The 17,887-nt window shown below is 42.3% G+C and overlaps 1 long non-coding RNA gene across 1 annotated transcript in view; it reads right to left on the reverse strand.

Moving 5' to 3' along the window:
* Positions 1 to 267: 267 nt before the first annotated feature.
* Positions 268 to 17,887, reverse strand: part of LOC112995740 (uncharacterized) — a 147,276-nt gene continuing 129,656 nt past the window's right edge. The window contains exons 4-5 of the long non-coding RNA XR_003262237.2: positions 3,746 to 3,836; positions 268 to 2,047 (exon numbers count right to left, since the gene is read on the reverse strand). This is a non-coding gene — a long non-coding RNA (uncharacterized LOC112995740). The remainder of the gene's footprint in view (positions 2,048 to 3,745; positions 3,837 to 17,887) is intronic.

Here is a 17,887-nt window from a genome sequence, read left to right on the forward strand (position 1 = left end):
GCAGAGCAAGAGGCAAGGTGGCAGGGATGCCTGCTGTGTCCACCTCATCGGCCTGCTCCCAAGCGAGTGACAAGGCCTGGCCAACCTACGCCAACCCTCTCTTGTGATGCCCCATGCGGTTCCTCAGAAAAGCTTGAGATTCATAATCCCACAGGTGGCTATCTGGGTTTGCCAGAGAAAAGACTTAAACCATGAGAACAACAACATTTCAGAAGGAATTAGGTACCTAAGCAGCTTTAGAAAGCTGGCACATACTCATTGCATGAGGAATTTTGTCATTTCAGTTTATTACTGCATTCTTTTGTAGTCAGCAACAAAACCCAGTTTAAAAATAGGAAGCGACTGCTGAGAGGCAAGAGGAACAGGATGAGTTTTCTGTTTGTTTTACACACAGGGAATTGGCAGTGGTTATCTCTGCTGACTGCAGCGCTAGTCGTCATTCCTGTATCCTCACTAGTCCTCTCCGAGCGTCGCATGGGGATGCGTCCCAGCATCCCCATACCACTGCCCTGCTGGGCCCCATTTGTTAGGTAAACGGCTAGGTATCAGTTGCAAGTGATGATTATTTTTCTAAGATGCAATGGCATTTTCAGGAGTTTGGTGAGAATCCTGACAGGAGAGTCTCCTTTTTCATTGTTACCTAATTTTGTAAATATTGATGGCTGCATTATTGTTACTGTTTTGCTAGTATAGCTGTAACACGTAAATGCCAAAAGCTGATTCATTTTCCCCATGCTACAAAACTCATTGCTCAACAGACAAGAAAAACAATCTTGTTTGGATAGATGCTGTGTCTCTCCTATACCTGTCCTTGCTTACAGAGGTAGTTTAAAGGACAGTCAGATAATTTGTTCCCCAAAGCTAATGCCTGGTTTCTAATGCTGATTTTAATATAGTACTGAACCTTCTCCAAATTCAATGATATTTCTTTTTAAATCAATTTCTCTATTTTAAAAAAAATTAAAGTACAGCACTATTTGCACTCCTCCAAGACTCTACAATGTGAACAAAACTTTCCTGTCGTTTTCTAAATGGCCTCCTGGATTTTTGCCTAGGATTAAGTGCATTGGAGGATGTTGGGCCATCTGCGCTGTGCTTTGCTATTATTTTGTTCTGAAAAGTAAATGGACAGAAGAAGACATAATGGTAGTTGCATCCACCCATAAAAGGGCACATGTTTAGCCAAAAGCCAATACCATTCAACTATTGGCATTATTTTATGAGATCTCCTTTCTCTGAAGAAAATACATAATGTGCATTAAAAGTTCATTTTTTGTTATGTGATTTCCCAGCCTTGTTTGGGTTTGGAAGATTTATAATGGAATGTTTAAAATCTAAAATGTGCTGACTGTCAAAGTCTGGATTTACTCTGGCTTGAGAGGACAGTTATTCTCTGGCCAGCCTCTGTGCTCTCTTAGAATAAGAATTGAACAACCTCTGAATGCATATGTGGCCCCATTGTAATAAATAGAACATTTCATTGTATCCAGGTTATTTTAGTCCAAAGAATTACTTGCTATGTGACCCTGCATCAAATTATAAGAAACTTATTAATTCTGGGAATTATTTTGTTTACCATTAATAGCAAACCACGAGGCAATGCCCAGCTTTTTAAGACAAATTGAAAATGCAGTCATGGCTTGGTAGAGTCCCAATACACGCCATAGAACAAGTCCTTCTAGGTTTTGGCACTGCACTCACCTCCACACACGTGAACACTTCCACCTCTGGTACCTGAGCATAAATGCAGATATATTACAAATCCCAGCTGAGCACAGCTGTGATGGGGTTTAGAGGAACCTGCATAATATCACTCCTTCACCATGCTACACAAGGCTTAGGCTGCACTGGGAAGTGTAGCTGCAGGGAATACTGTCTTCCTTTTGCCCCACACCTACAAACATTTCCACCCAGCAAGTAATTTGGGGCACAGAGTTCGACTTGAGTGAATTCTTCAGTGTCTTCCTTCTCCTTTGCAGATAGCTTTTGAAGTTCCCCTGGAGCTCCCCTTTATTCTGCGCACTGGTACTTTGCAGGGAGCTGGACGCTGTGAAGAATAAATAATTTTTGTAAGTCTTTAGCACTGTCTTCAACTTGGTAATGAATTTCTTTAAGTATGTTAAAAATGAAATAATGAAGTGAGGGGTTCTGACAGAGCTTCCTAAAAATGGAGAGCATCAAAACAAGAAGAACCAGATGATCCCAAATTCTGATCCCAATTTGTCTTCTTGTATCCTTGTCTTTCTTATGGGCATAGCTTTCCAGAAAAAGTGTTGTTCCAGCCTAAAGTTTTGTCACACTTTGCATCCCTCCAGTACAGAGTGTAAAAAAAGTTCACAGAGGAATCCAAAGAACAAACCAATCTTAGGGGGCAGAAAGATACTTACTTCATCTCTGCAAATCAGCCCTGAGCTGCCAGTGCTGCTGCTCTGTGGTTGGTCCTCCCTGGGGATCCCTTTCATGTTCGCAAAGTTGGTAAATTTCTGATAGTAGTGACAACTGCATTTCTTTGGACTTGTTTGATTTTGGACTATTACTGGTTGCTATTTAGTTTTGAGTTAGCAGCAGATTGTTTCTGTGGTTACACCATTGGCTTGCTGCAAATATGGTTTCTGCTGCTTGGGTATTTCTTGGGACACATGATATCAAGTGATCTCTTTCTGGCTGCGTACTGCACAGTGCGAGACTCTTACATTTCAGGCTCCAGTCAAGATGTTCCTGTCTCTTGACTTGTTCTGCCCTTGAGACAGAGTAATATGCCATGAGTGACAAAAGAGCAATATCAGGGACTCCTACTCTGCCCAGAAGTGACAGTATAGTGATGGCATCTTGTCTGTACCAGTAGTTCTTTCCCACATGTGTTGAGTCCTGCCATGTTCTCTATTTATGCCAAATATTCATGTCCTTTCCCTCACCACACTAACAAACCACAACACTCCTTTTCCATTAGACTTTCTTCAACTTTCTGTCTGTGCTCATTTTCATTTTATATTCTGCTAAGCAATTCTCATCTGCTGCTTACATTGCTCGGGGCCTCTCAGAGAGGACTGCTGTGGTTGCATAGGATCTGTTATCTCTTGGGTCTCCAGGAGGTGCAATCGCCAATGTTTTAATGCATTGATACCTTTCCTGTATTTTGACTTTCCAACTTATCAATAAGTCATATACCCCACTAACAAAAGGGTAAGCAGAATTCACAGTGGATTTAAAAAACTCAGGCTTTTTTGTATCTTTTTCTTCAAGAGGAAAATAAAATAAATAATGCATAATAATTAAATCATCCCAGGTAAAAAGTGTTCCTGCTCTGTCTCCCAGCGAAGCAAGGCAGAAATACCAGCTTTGCCTGACAACATGACTACATTCCCTACCTGATGGAGACTGAACTATGACAACAGCCAGCAGGTTTCTACCAGGCTGTATTGCTGTCACTGAGAATGCAGCATTTTTCAGAGGCTGGTAGCAATTACACATTGGGATACTGTCGTGGCCCGAAAGGAGTTGTTTAGGATGACCTCTCTCCCCTTGGGATGATGCCCTTGGACTGAATTAAGGTGAAACGACACCAGCCAACCAGTTTTATGATTTATTAACACAAAGATAAGGCATGTGGTCAAATATGATAATTCAATGGCGGTTACTTCAACTAGCTAGACAAGTCCCATGCCACACATTTCGAACAGATCTTACCAACATTCAACAAAAGAGAGAGAAAGAGAGAGAAAAAGAGAGAAAAAGATATCACCACCCGTGGATCCAGCGGTGTCCCGTTGGTCCTCTTCCTTTGGGAGTCTCGGCGGTGGGGGCTCCCGTCTGGTGGTGGGTGGGTCCTCTTCACCCTGGGTGTAAGTTTTAGCAATGCGCGTGCAGTAATTACAACTCGAGCAGGGTCCGACCCTAGGTTCCCACTGAAAAGTTCGGAGCCAAATCAAGGCAATGGCACGCGTGCAGTGGTTACAGCTCGAGTTGGGTGCCTCCAAAGAGGGACCCCGAACAAAGAGATCCCTGGGCAATTATAGCTTTTTCAAATTAAGTTTCCCACCCCTCACATAGCAGTTCAGACCAATAGTAATATTTAGGTCTGGGGTCTCCTGCTCCTTATTGTGTCTCATCACTGTCCCTAGGTAGGCCGTTTACTATTGTGGTTTCTGCTGACAGGTGTGTCTCCATTCCTCGGGTCCCACCCTTGTCTCTCAAGGTCTGACAAAGAGGTGGTAACTCCAGCAATTAGCACTGTTTCAGCAGTGCACAGGAATGCAAACTGCTGGTGACTCCCTTATCATTCCCGCCTGCACCAGCTCTGGGGCCCTTTCTCACTGAACTGGGGAGTGCGGCCTAAGGCTTCAGCAAATTTAGCTGCTCATGCTAAGCAAGTTTTATAGAAGTTGTGCTAAACAGCAATAATTTACAGTCCAGGTCCCAGAGTCTCTGCCCGATCGCGGTCTGGTTCAGCGCAGGCTCGGTGTGTCCTGGGTGGTCACAGGGAGACCATTTCGGGGGTCGCAGCAGCCCAGTCCTGTTTCTGCCGAGGACGGATGGCTTGTTCGGGGTTATGGTTCGCTTGCACCTTATGTACCAAGAAATGTTTAAGGCAAAAGTTCACTCATCTGTCCACCACAGATACCCCAATCAGACTGGAATTGTTTTCAAGTTCTCCAGACCTATAAGGCAAAGCTGTTCTACATGGAAGAGACTGAATAACTAGCTGAACAGCTTTGAGGCCTCCTGTCTGAGTGCAGTTCACCTCCCCTGAGATGAGGCCATTTGGAAGTTAAATGTCTGGTCTATGGTAACTGTTTAGGCCTACTCTGTAGCAGACAGAAACCTCTGAAAATAGGCAATTGAAAATGGCCAATTTGAAAATGGCCAAAATCTGGGGACATGAATCCTACTGCTGAGCCCTTGCACTTTTTTCCCCGTCCCCTAAAGTGTTTTCCAAGTTTGTCTGGCTCCATCTCTATAGTTTTCTTCTTCCTCTACTTTGCTCTTTCTCATTTGTGTTCCTCTTGACACTTTCTGTTCCTCTTTCTTTACACAGTGGCCTTGTGTCCCTTCTCCCATAGGCTGTCACTTTGTCTTGCCATGTCCTTTGCTGTCGGACAAATATTACATACCTGCTCCAGGCAGGTTCCGCTGAAGCTGCAATGCAGCTCATCTTCTCTGTACATATTTTTACAATCTCCTTACTATAGAAATAGCCACTGGCTCTTCAAAGAGAAATATCACATGATATAAGCTCTGGGTATAGTAGGAAAAGTTGAGTAACATGGCCAGGACATTATGAGTTCTGTAATACTGCTGACTTTACTGCCTCAAAGAGACAAACACTGTTAGTGAGCTTCCTATGCCAGGGCTCAGAAGAAACTCAAAGACACCCAAAAATCTTGTTAAATGAAGGGAATATAAAATTAACTGCAAAGAATGGAAGGGAAAGTACCTAAAACCTGTCGCTTTGCACCTCAAGGCGAGGGCAGCAGGAGAGGCAAAACTGAGAAATGAGAATGCAATATGCATTATTTCTTTCTTTCTGATGCAGGCATTATACAAACTATTGATGCATGAACATTTTCACACGACAGACAATGCTGGAGCCTCATGTGGAATCACAGTGCAAGTTACAGGAGTGCGAACTGAGGATTCAGCTATCCTCTTTGAACTGCCTGCTCCAAGGGGTGTTTCGTACATCCTCCTCCCCTGGACTGCTTAAGAACATTGAAAAGCTGCCCTGACACATACACACTTGTAACAAGCCAGGAAGTTAGTTCAGGATTTCTGTAATGGTGGAATATCCTAATCACACCCTCAGCTCAGCTCAGCTGCATGGTCCCAGGGTAAGTGTGCATCATCCGGGTGTATGCACAGACTCCTCACCATTGCTTGTAGTCTTTGAAAAGAAGGCAACACCTCTGGATGAATGCAACAAAGGTTACAACCGAGATATCAGTCCCACTGTGTTCTCTGCTGTTACAGTGCAAAGTAACACAAATGTCACATTTTAGGGAGCATTTCCATTAGTAAGTCAAAGAGCTGAGGTGTTCAGTGCTACGTAAAGACTCATCCCTATGCACTGCCCCTTTGTGGCAAGTAACCCCAAGGAAGGAGGCGCAAGCCCGTGGGAAGCACACTTAGTGTGCCATGCAGAAATCAGACCCAGCCAAATTCCCTCATGCACACTGGAGTCCCCGACACCAGCGGCATCCCAGAAGGAGTGGGGGCTAATAGTGTAGCCAGCTCTCATGTCTTTATCATGAATCTTGTAACAGTCAATGTTTATTGTAAAGTTCCTGGAGTCATAGTTTCATAGACTTAGCAATAACATTTTCCTGGGAGCTGATGCTTAGTGGATTAGCCACCATTTCCCTGAATCCATTTCAGTGTTGTATATTTCCTGCAATTTTCTTTGTTCTTCAAAGAACAATTCTGCCTTTTGTCATATTAAAACACATTTTGTTCCAAGGGGCCCACTTTGCCAATCAGTCCACCTAGTCTGCACACGTCATCTGTTCCTTTCACTATTTACTGCAACACCCATGTTTATGGCATCAGCAGTTTCAGTTGTGGTCACATTTGTTCCTTCAGACTCTGGCTAAAGGTACTGAATAGCTTTGGCCCATGTACTATCCCCAGAAGTTTGCCCACAGAATTCCTCTGTTGGGTGAGAATGCTACATCTACAACCACTCTTTAATATCCAGTAGTTCACCTATCTAATACAGACTAAAGCCATTTGACCTACTATGTATTTATATGGGGTTTTTTTGCCAATGTGTCATGCAGGAGTCTACAAGTGTTTGTTTCTGGGCATGGAAGCGAGCCAGCACAGCAGCACAGCTCTTTCAACCAGCACTGGCTCGTATCTGGTTGGGCCAGACAGGGTAGAAAGATAATATCATTATTTGCATCCACAACAGAAACAGACAGTCAGTTACCATTATAAGATTCCAGTCTCATCAAAAAATGATTACTGTTATGGGAAAGGGAGGTCTAACAACCTTGTTAGCTTGTTGACTGGCATCAATTACCCTGCCCTCCTTTTCTGGTTATTTCCCACATCTGCTTTTTGGTGTCTGGCCTGTGTCTGTGTGTGATTATGTGGGAACCGTAGCTTATACTTAAGATAAAATAAATATTTAGTCCTTGTAGTTTCAGGGAAAAAGCTAAAACCCAAAAGACTAATTAAAAATCCCAAAGTTTATAACTTGGTATAATCTCATGGTTTTTAAGCTGCTTTTGTGAATTTCTGGAACCTGCTTCCGTAGAGGACCGAGAAAATGTGCCTGGGGCTGAACACTGGGAATAGCCAGCAGCTGCCTTTTGCTGCAGCAAGGCAGTTTGGGGAAACTCTCCAGGCTGTCATGAGCATTGGCTGAGGTGCCTAAGAAGGGCAACCCTGAGGGAATAGCTGAGTATATATATTTCAGATCTGGGTGTAGGCACAGTTTGCAGAACAGGATATAGTCATACAGTATTGCGAGAGAGAGAAGGGACTGCAACAGCACAGTCCTTCTGCCTCCGCACCCCATCACCACGTGCAGCACAAACCAGAAGCGACAAGCCATTTAGCCTCTCCTGCAAAATCCATACTTGCCGCTATCTGCTAGTTAACTATGCACAAGCTGTGTTTAAATCCCTGGTTTAGTTAATAAAAATGGCCTTTCTACTGATTAGTGATAGGAGGGAATATGCAGTAAACTAAGTCAACTGAAAGTCCGTGCCAGTGCCAGAGGACTAGTGGCAATCTTTCTTGCAGTGGTGACTAAGAGGTGAGTAGGAGCCAGGTACTAGTAGTAGTTGGGACGGTGTCTACATGTAGTGCTTCTTTCAATTCTTTGCAGATTGCTCACACCCTAGAGAGTCACTGTACACCTCCATCAAAAGCCGAGTTAGCAGGATTGAAAATATCTGACACTGATCCTCACTGTGTGAAAATATTAGCTCCTCAGGTTAAATCATCAGCTCCAGGGAGTGAAATTCCTAACACCTCATATGCCATTACTGTACATGAAATATCTGAAAAAGAAAAAAGCATCAAGGAGAGGGGAAACTGCTTTCTCTGGGAAGGCTTTCAACTTGTGGGAGTGAAGCACAAGGCAGAATTCACAGGAAACTTGGTTGCTGGAATCTCCTATTGAATTTAAGCAGTTGGCAGTTCCTGTTTAAACAGATTTTATAGTCTCTAAGTAGCCGCAGTGGCAAGTTAATCTTTACCTAAAACCCTGAGCAAGGCTGGAGTTCTCCTGTGCTATCTATGGTACTTACACAGGATAGGACCAATATACTCCAAAGACAAATAGATGAGAGGAGAAAAGGTAAAAGAGAAAGAGTACATGTTTTGCCAAGGGTTACTGAGCCATAGCCCAACCAGGTGTAGACCTCACTGCATCTAATGTCCAGTCCTGTCTCTGCTCCCCATTAACTTGGCTAATCCTTTTAGCATGCCGCTTTCTCCTTGAAAGAGAGCACAACTCCTGTAGTTATCCACAAAAGAGCTGGAAATATACATATATACATACATACATACATATATAAAATCTATTAGGTATGTCATTTAGAAAGGCTAGTTTGAGTGCCCTTTTGGAAAGCTCAGGTACCTCCAGAAGGCTATCTTGCTGTCATTTTTTCAGGTATTTTTCCTAGGAATGATTAGAAAGCTGTTCATAAGCAACGATGGCAGAAAATGGCAGGAGTTTTCAGAAGCTGGATGAAGCAACCAGGGTAGAAACATCTGCCATTGAGAGAATTCTACAGAAAAAGCCCTTTCTCCATCTGAATTGCTTTTACAGGCAAACCTACAGATTTTTAAGACTAGCTCAGACTGATCGATTCTAACATGGGTCCAATCCAAAACAAGGATCTGAGAAATAGTGATGCAAACATCTTTGCAACTAAAAACCTATACAGCTACAAAATTGTGGCTTCATCTGAATAGGATCACAGAGACAGGGCATTTATTTCTCTTTCAAAATGCCACTCCATTGTCCATTCTTAATTGGCTTTCTTCAGGACAGGATATTGCTATATGTTGTCTTTTTTGTATCTTAAAACAAGAAGCAAAAAACTTAATCTCTACTTGCTATTCTCCTTTCACATCAATGAGATCTAAAAAATGCCTCACATTTTTTAAAGCTGTAAAGTTAAAAAACAAAATAAAATTAATTGAAGTGAAACCTTTATGAAGTCAATTACTGTATGTGAAATTTCCTGTTGAGACCTTGCACTTACAAATGGAAAAAAGAGTTAGCTCTGGTTCCTGTCAAAAGAACAAAACTTTCAAGCTATATCTTATTCATCTAACTCTCCAGCTGTTCTGGGTTGCAGAATAATAGCTAAGTGCTGTAAATGAAGTAGGGAAAATTGCATCTGTGGCCTCATGCAATACTTTTAGAGAAATGCAAACACAAAGGGAAGAAATATCGGAAGCCTGCACAGGAAATGTTAGCTTAAAATAGTATTCAGCTTCTTCTTTGCTTGCAGATTTTGGATATAGCTGTATTTCCTATACTCCCCTATGCAAGAAGCCAAGCATTTGCAAACCACACAAGCCCCATCAGCGGGACACCACGGTAGGATTGGGTATATACAAGATTGCCATGTTGATGTCAAGAGAAATGAAGGATACATCTCTTCTTTATCTCCAGAGGAAAAAATAAACTAATAGTCATTACTAGATGGCCACAAAAAATAGTTCTTTCCATTCTGTCAGCAGAAGCAAAGTAGACCAGTCCAACATCACTGGCTAGTTTTGCTCCAAATGTGCCACATACCGCCATTCATATCGGCTCCTGAGCAGCCCACTCAGCAACATCACACTTTGAGGGTGTTTAAACCCTCAGGAAACATCAATAGCTATTTGCTCAACGTTGTTAGTTACCCAAGTTGCTGTATTCTGGTTTTCATGAAATTCAGTTCCTTTATTACTGTTTATGGTGTTCCTGTTTTTCTACTATTTAAATAAACCTTTTAAAGAAAATAATTAAGTGAAAAAAACAAGTTTTCTTTCAAGTTTTCTAACTCTGCTTGATCTGAGCTGGATTAGCTCTAAGCATCCTTTGCTCATGTTCTGGGTAGTACTATCTACTTGTTTTTTGCACAGAAAAGACAGTTTCTTGCATACTCTAGGTCAGTCCTGAACTTCAAGAGTTTTTATAATATTCCGTCACCATAGATGTACTTCCTGCCCTTTCAGCTTGTTGTAATCGGTCTTACCATGCAAATCCAACGTGACTAAGTTCATCCAGACATGTTCAGGGATTGAATGGTACTTTAATGCATATCATTGGTCCTGCAATTCCTAACAGGAATGTCAAGAGCTTTACAATGCAGGCTGCGTATCAGCATCCGTGCCCAGCGGGGGAAAGCAGATACAGGAATAATCCAACAATGGAAACTAGTGTAGGGGCCAGGAACCATCCTGAATGTCCTCTGAATGCCAGTCCAGTGCACTCTGTATGGTACTGGACACCTCTTAACACTGAACTGGCCCTAATAAAATCAGTGGCCCTAAAGCAGTGATGCTCTACCACTGCCATGGGAAAACGAACTTGCGTTTTATTACACACAAGGTAATTAATAACGAAGATGGCTAAGGAAATCACTCAGAAGTTAACAGAAGGCAGTCTGTCTGCTGAATATACATTATGAGAGTGTTTAAGTGCATGGTTCCCACTCCATCCTTGTGTCCATTCACTGCACAGGAAGGACCATGCTCGCTGTATGAATGGCTACGTTATTTTCTCACTGTTTTCAGCGTGTGGCCCTGTGATACAAAGGTATCCACAGTGCAGTATCCAACTGCTGTTCTGAAGACAAGATCATTCATTTCCTTACGGATCTTCCTGTGCTGCTCACAACTTCAGTATCTTCTTGATGCACAAGTATTAATTAATTTACCTTCACCACATTTATCTTTTTCATGGTTGGGTAACTGAGGCCCAGTTACCCAAGCTGCGATCTGTGACACACAGCGTTACGACAGTTCAAAGAGCAGTCCCCATTGCCTTCAGCTGCCTCTGTGTATACCCTGGCCTCCTGCAAATCAGACCCAGATGTATCAGGAAACAGACACTCAAGAGAGTTACCACCTGTTTTAAACAGTCTGCCTAGCAACACAACAAAATGCTGCGGCACACGCAGGGACTGAATCCAGTTCTCCAGGACAATATTTAAATTACCCTTACCATGAGGCCGTCTTTCCTCTCCCGCACTCCTTCGTCCTGCCCGTTGCAAACCATCAGGAGGACATCTGGTGGGTCTCCTGGGATGTGGGACCTAGTCCTTTTGTCTCAGTCTCCCAAGATGGTCCTTTGGCCACTTGGTCTTTTGAGAGATTAAGGGTGCCACAGGAGGTCCTTTCCTTCTTTCACCCCTGGCACTGCCTTTCCCTTCATGCTTGATCTTTCAATAGAGAAATCCTCCAAATTCATCAGGACGTCCAGCTCTGTGCCCCTTTCCCTAAACCTCCTGACAGGGAGGGCCTTTATTTCTGCACAGTTGTACCCCTGACCCTAAAGCAGAGTAGCAGTAAACACAGTCTTTCCAAAATCCTTCCCATGGCGGCAGTCTTAATTAGCGTTACTCAAACACTATCCATCTTCTGCACTGAGGGAGGGGCTATATTGGAAAACAATAAATGATCATGTGCTGAGAAACTATAATAATGCATGTACACAAGGGGGGCTAATGAATGCCATTTCTTGGCATTTGAATGTTTGACTTTATGGTGTAATGCATGTGTGAGGAAAGAAATATAAGCACAGACACTACCATAAATTCACAATGTAGGTTTGTAGTGGAAACAGATTTTCCCCCAGCTTTTTGCTCTAACCATTTTACTCTGAGACCATCCTTTTATTGTTTGCATTCAGTCTAGAAACAATGCTCTTGGGGAAGTCTTGTTCTTTCCAGAAGAATACAGTTGCTGACTGTGATTTAATACTGAGTTTTTAAAACAGGCTTGAACAGTTGTCCTACAAAAATACCTTTCTTGTGTGTTTTGGATTCCTGTGTGCTTCTGTCTGTCGCCTTTTATATAAAATGTGCAAAACTTTCAAACATGATGTGGAGAGCTCAGCTGCAGCCTCTGCAGACATCTCTGCAGAGATCAGACTGACCCGGAGACAATGTTCTGATTAGTTTGATTGCCTAGAGGCCTCCATCAGCCTAAAGTGAACAGGCCACAGCAGGGTTTTTTTCTTTCCTCTCTAAATAGCAGTTTGAACTTGACAGAACCAAAATAATTGGGCTGGAAGTAACTATTAGCAAAGAAGCATCATTTTAGTTTGGAAATGCAAAATTTAAAAAGTCAAGTTCATAAAATGGTATTCAATGCATCTATTGGAAAAGATACTAACATCTCCCCTTTTCAAGCAAAATTTATCCTCAAAAAGCTATAACATGCCTTCTGACCAAATAAGTGTTCTTATTTTTGTGGCTGTACCACAGGAACTGGGGGCTGTACTCTATTTTGCAAACTGAGAACAAAATCTGGTTCCTTGTTTTTACAAGTATATTAACAAGTGAGTTGAAATGTCATGAAGAGATTTAAGTTTTAACACACTAAAATCTTCTCTGCCTTTGATGACCAGGATATAAAAGGATTATCAGACCATGTATGCATTGGCAGCTCTTGGAATTTTTACATGAGTCCCATTATATTTCAAGATTTTTTTCTTAAAGTCCCTAATGCCAGATCATGTAATTAGATAATGATCACAGCTTTTATTACAAAGAAACAAGAAGTTTCTCGCTTCTTGCTGTGGAGGAAAAAAAGACAGAAAACAATCCCTAATTTCTTTTAATGATATCCACAAGACAAGTGAAAAAATCCATAGCTTTCAATTTTCTTTTTAGGACAATCTACTGATGTATTGAAAACTGGCTCCTGATTTTAGACTAACTATGGTTAGCAGTTCTGCCATCCATTTATGTGACAAACACAGAAAAACAGCAGAAAAACATGGAGAAAATGTTCACCTTCCCCCAGGCAGTGCCCTGAGAGCTGCAGGTCGTGTCAAAGCGTCTTGTGCTCAGAGGCCTGGCAAAGGCAAGACCTTTGAGCTACTGGCTTGATTTCGTGATGGCGTCCCCTCCTCAGCCAGCGAGGCACGCTTGTCCGGGGAAGAGCTGCAGCCACGGGTGAGGCAGAGCGCTCCCCGTCCCGCCCTCCTCCCTCCTCCTGCCCAGTGGTCTGGTACATGAGGAAGCACAAATTATGTGCAGCGTTTCTTGCAGACTAAAAAGGCTGAGAACCACTACATTAAAGATGTTCAGGCTGTCGTTCACTCATCTGATACATACAATTCCCTAGGTTGTGTTCATGCCTGGGGCCAGGAAACACGGCTTGGTTTCCTACTACCCTCTGTTTACCAGAGGAAGAAACAAGCTCTGCAGTATGCACCTTCCATCTGGCTTCTCCTTTGTCCTTCCCAGGGGCATTCATAAAAACCAGCAGCATTATGATGGCCTTTTGGGGAATAATTCTCACCTTTAACTCTTTCACTGGCAGGTTGATTTTGAATGAGCCATCCTAACTCCGCCAGGTCAAAATCCTCATCCCTGCACACATTCCTGGGCTTGCTCACATTAACGGAGTTCAGAAAGGTTATGCTGAGAGTTTTGTGCCATTGCCAATACATGTGTACGATCTACATAGCAACAACCTGCAAAACACATTTGCACCATTTAGCTGTATTACGTGAACAGGGCAAGCAGGATTCAGGTCCTGCGTGCTGTTTGTGTATTGCTCTGCTCATCGTTTCTGAGATCTGTAGCACCAAAGAGTATGATACTAGGAGTCTGTAATTTTCAAACTTCAACAAAGTATTTCCTTAGATTGGTGACCAAACTAATTTTTATGACATGTCATTTCAGTAAGGACATTGCTTTATTTCACAGAAGGGTTTCCCATAGATAATGGTTGTTAGTTGGCTGAGTTGGAATCTGACAGGATTAAGGAAATCTGAACTGACAGCTGGTTTTGTGCAAGGAAGCATAATGTGGCTGTTGTTACAAGAGGCAATGTGGGATGTTTGTGCACAAATGCATGACAAGAGGGCTTGCTCTTAGCTGTATATGTAAGTGCAGCTTAGCAGTTAAAGCAGCGCATCAGGACTGAATGCCTCACAGAGTAAACTTCATGTGACTTTTTGTCATGCACAGTTTACAATTATAAATATGGTTATGTTTTTACTTTCAGAGCAGTTGTCAGGCACAGATGTTTGAATTCCAGTCAAAATAGAAAGGAGCCATATTGCAGATCACCTTCTTAAAGAGAAGCCAAAACAGCTCACTATTTATGAGTGAGGATGTATAGCTAGAGGAACAGATTACCTCTCCAGATAACAACTAGACTTATAGGTGTTCATGACTGAAACAGAAAAGTGGTGTGTCCTGTCAGAAACAGTACCTTGGATGCTCAGGCTTCATACCTCAGCTCCTCGGTTTTATTTTCTGCAGTAAATTGATCGGCAATTTATGCAAGCTAAACAGTTGCTTTTAAAAACAAATGCAATTTCAATGGAACTGCTCAGCTCAGTACTCAGAGGCATCACTGTCACTTCTGCTGAAGGCAGCAGGCACGAAGATATCTACTGGAACTGAAGGTACCCAGCTGTAAGCACAAAATATTTCTCAAGGTATTTTGATCAGGAGAGGTTTTTCCGTGTAGATTGAGTTCATAACAGAAAACCTTAGAGGCAGCTTTGTTTCAGCTCTCTGTAAAACCACAGGCTCCACTACAGGCACATTTTGCACAGGTTTTACACTACTGATGAATACCCCGAAGTAACATTTGACTTACATCAATGCCAGCGAGGACAGAGTCGAGCCCAGGATTTACACAGTGCTCAGCACAATGCTAACAATGTTTTGGTGACACTGATAGGATAGAGGTATAAATGTACGCCCATGAGATTGACACTTGTCAGTACTGGCTAAAATAAAAACTGGAAAAGGGTTAGGAAGAGATGAAAGCAGAGGGACGGGATAAAGGCACAATGGTGAGACACACTGAAAGCATACGAGCTGGTAACAGGCATGAAAGCTGGTGCTGCAGGGCAGGGTGGAGGGCAGAGATGGCATCCAGGCTTCCTTTGCTGGCCTGCGAATGCTTCCAAGTGGCACCTTGCCCCAGCTCTGCAACATGGAGGAGGAGGCAGAAGCGTGGGCCTCCACCTTGCCCTGGAAGTGAAGCGGTTCCTGAGCACGGAGCACAAGGTCCAGCACGCCGGGCTTGTGAGAAGGGAGGACAGAGGGCTGGTGGCATGAAATATCAGAGTGCCATTGCCATGCAAGTGAGAGAGAAGAACCAGCTGTACTTCTATGCAGAAAGAACCCAAGGTCCGATTTGCCCATGGAGTTACTGTACCAGGAGGGTTAGTGGGAGGGCGTTCGCCCTCGGCCGTCCTGGGGAAGTGATTTCATTCCAGGAGGGGAATATGGGCGGGGAATGCAACCCTGTCCTGCAGCCCCTAAAGCAAAGGGGATTCTGAGCCCCTGGGGCCATGCTCTTTTCCAAGGTCCTTTTTGTAGAGGCTTGAGATATCTTGGCTGTGAGGTTTGATTTTACACTGCATTTTGGTATAGAAAATATTTCTAATGATTTTCTAATAATTCTAATTATTTTATTCTAGCTAACATAAACTTAGGAGTAAAGAACATTGGAATAAACACAGAAAATAAGTCTAAAGACCTAAGAGGCAAAGCAACTTGATATAAACCTTTCAGTAACATGCAGGCCCCCGAGAGTCGTATTTTATTCCTTAGCAGTTTATAGATCCCTTATTTAGAATACAATATACTTGTTGTTTTGAGCTTGCTGGAAAACAAGTTCTGGTCTTTTCCTGTTGAAATATTCCCATCCAAATTGCTACAGTTCTATGCAAAAACAACCTGTTCACTCCCGTAAAGTTGTTAGCATTTGACCACAATCAATCCAGTTGTTTTACACATAAGAAAAGAAATAGTTTCTCTTGTTTTTCTTACTAATTTCAATAGCAAAACGTGCACAGATTAATAATACATATAACTTTGAATGCAAAAAGTGTGCTACAGATTTATTTAAATAATATAACTGCTGAAGAAGTGTAACCAGACTTGTTATTTTCAAAACAAAATCTTATTGGGATTTTCACAACTAAGCCTTTGTAAAATATTTTTGCACACAGGTCATTGAAAATGATAGAGCTGCTTCTTGCTTCCTAAGGAAGTTCAGAAACCCTCCAGACTTGCCATAAGGGCAAACAAGTGCCAGGAATCCATACAGCGGTTGGAAGGAACCATCATCTAGTTTCATCTCCTGAATAAACAAGCTGTGGGAGGGCAGGGATACAGTCTTAGGCAGAGCAGCATGGGCCTGGCTGAATGTATTTTAATTAGAAAATGCCAGGTCACTGAAACGGGTTAATTCCATGTGTTTTCTTGTTCCTCGCTCACTGTGATCACCTGCAGGGCTCTCACCCAGCCTTCAGCTGGCGCCTGGGGAGCCGCCAGGCGCTCGCCGCGCATCACCTCCAGAGCTGCTCGCAGACTGAGCAAAGTTAATGATGTGCCCTATCCGCTCTTAACATTTTGAAGACTGCCTGCTCCTGTGCTATATCCCTTGATATGCTGTTCCAATAGATAGATACTTCTGCTTTCACAATCATCCGCTAGTTCCACGTTTCCCCAGATTCAGCTTTGAATCATTAGACTCAGTTTGTCTTGTTGCTTAATTAAGGATCCCACTGGAATCAGGTTTTTCCTCCCACAACGGTCAATTATAGAACAGGATCAAGTTCCTTCTCAATTTTCTCTCCAGTATACAAAAGCCTTATAGGACTTTTTAAGGTTATATAGTTGGATCTCAATTTCAGTCTAAAAAAAGCATACATTTAAATAACTGTTGGGTACAGTGGGATTTAAAATATGAAAAATATGAGAAATATTAAGACACTACTTCTTTATAAGACTATTGTTTGCAGCTCAAGTTAATATATTCTACTGATACCTAGGAATAGTAGGCAGATATTAAATGATGTAATTTATGAAGTTTGCATATCTATATACATTTATACTCAGTAAAACCACAACAGCAAAGAAAGTTCTAAAAATCTTTTATAATTTGCCCAAGAATCAACACCAAAAAAATAGGAACAAATAAACTTTTAACACTGAAAAAGCTAATTATATTGGATGGGCTAAATTAAAATTTAGAGCACAAAATTAGTCTAAAATCAGAACAAAAATGCTTTAGCAATAATTTAAAATTTAACAGGTCTTGGTATGCAACAAAAAGGTCATCAATGGGTGTAAGAAAGCCAGCAACAAGAGAATATTGCTAAACAGTAAGAGGACAGTAGAAATGAGGAAGAGAGCAATAGCATTAGATTTCTGACATATTTAAGTTCTAAGTAGAGGCTCTTTTCTACCTAAAATTAGTGAAGACTCTTGGTATCACCAGCCAAATTTAGCATTACAGAGGATTAACCTCGAAGCTTTTGGATTCCCTCAGAAACACAAATAAATAGGATGGTTTCCCAAAGCTGTTGTCAGAAGACATGACATTCTTCTGCTAACCTACTGGATGACACCCAAAAAATCACTTCATCTTTCCGTTTCCCTCATCTAATAAAGTTTTGGAGGCTCCTCATGGCAGAAGTTGCCATTATTTATGTGGGCTCAGCTGGGGCCTCTAGACACTCTTCAATAAAAAACATAACACGAATTCCTTCTTAGTCCTCACAAACAACAAAATGGTGTCTGAACACACTGTAGCCACATCCCTTTGCACTGTCATTTCACAGATTAAGCAGCAGCTATTCAATGCTGTGGCTCTGCAACCCCCACCTTGCACCTTTTTGCTGCAGAAAGGTGATTTAGGGCATCCCCAGAGGGCAGCTTCCCCAGGCCTTCGT

Source organism: Dromaius novaehollandiae, chromosome Z (genome assembly GCF_036370855.1).
Source record: "Dromaius novaehollandiae isolate bDroNov1 chromosome Z, bDroNov1.hap1, whole genome shotgun sequence".
NCBI lineage: Eukaryota > Metazoa > Chordata > Aves > Casuariiformes > Dromaiidae > Dromaius > Dromaius novaehollandiae.